At 38.5% G+C, this 1190-nt stretch overlaps 1 non-coding gene across 1 annotated transcript; it reads right to left on the bottom strand.

The window, feature by feature from the left end:
* Positions 1 to 776: 776 nt before the first annotated feature.
* On the bottom strand, positions 777 to 883 carry LOC145560959 (small nucleolar RNA R71). The gene has a single exon (XR_014093548.1). It is a non-coding gene; the product is annotated as a small nucleolar RNA R71 (small nucleolar RNA).
* Between the last annotated feature and the right edge of the window lie 307 nt (positions 884 to 1190).

The following is a 1190-nucleotide window of genomic DNA, read 5'->3' as shown; positions in this document are numbered from 1 at the left end:
CCTACTTCCCTATCTACATTAGTTAGAGGATTTAGGTGTTACTTTTGATTTGGGGATACGACTCTACCCTGTCAAAAATTTGGCGCTGTTGCCGGGGAAACGGTTTTATTTTTATTTTTGATTATTTTTTGTAGTCTAGGTTATTTTCTTTTATTCTCAGAGAACGTTAGTTCTTTGAGGCAAATCTCATATGTGCTTTTATTTTTTTTTTTATGTTTATGCCCAGGTGTTCCAGATCAGGGTACATCCCATTCAATCCTAAGATCGAACGTTCCTTCCATAGAAAGAAAAATCTCTACAAGCAAATCCTGGCGGATTCTGGTGATAATAATAATCACCGAGACCCTCCAACTGGTTCTATCGATTCAGAGGTATCATCAGATCCAGAATCAGAGATGACGGCTCCAAAGAAGCTTAGTGATTACTCACAACCAAAGCTCACAGATTTTCCACATCTCACTCCTACTCCGGCTCTTGATGGGGTACAATTTGAAATTAAACCTCAATTTATAATGATGATAGAGAGGAAGCAATTCCGTGGAGCTAAGGGTGAAGACCCAATTCTTCACATTGCCGACTATTGTCAATACTGCAATACCATCAGGCAAGCCGGGGTCACTCAAGACCAAATCAGGGAGATTCTCTTTCCCTTCTCTTTAACTGGAAAAGCTAAATTGTGGTTTAATGGCTTAAATAGAACTGCACTTGGTATAACTGACTGGGAAACTCTTGTTTTGAATTTTTATAACAAGTATTATCCTGCAGAGAGAACAATAGTACTACGGAGTGCGATCCAGAACTTTGCCCAAGAAGCCGATGAATCTTTATATGAGGCTTGGGAGAGGTTCAAGGACTTACAAAGAGAATGCCCTCACCATAATTTAGCGCAATGGCAGTTAATCCAAGCCTTTTATAACGGCATTGGAAATTCTTCTAGAATAATTTTAGATTCTGCAGCTAGTGGGAGATTTATGAATCTTAATGTTGATGATGCAGGTCAGGTTATTGAAGACATGGCGATACATAATTCCCAATATGGGAATCCTAGAGGTTTTTCTAACAAGGAGAAGCATAGTGTTGACTCTGTATCCTTTTTGCAAGCTCAATTGACCCCTATCTGCCAAAAATTAGATAATCTTAGCACTGCTAATGTAGCTAATGTTTCTGCAATTAATAATAATTCTAATGAG

This window comes from Chenopodium album, chromosome 9 (assembly GCF_948465745.1).
Source record: "Chenopodium album chromosome 9, dcCheAlbu1.1, whole genome shotgun sequence".
NCBI lineage: Eukaryota > Viridiplantae > Streptophyta > Magnoliopsida > Caryophyllales > Amaranthaceae > Chenopodium > Chenopodium album.
Note: the sequence above shows the minus strand (reverse complement) of the source record. Positions and strands in the feature narration are given on the sequence as shown.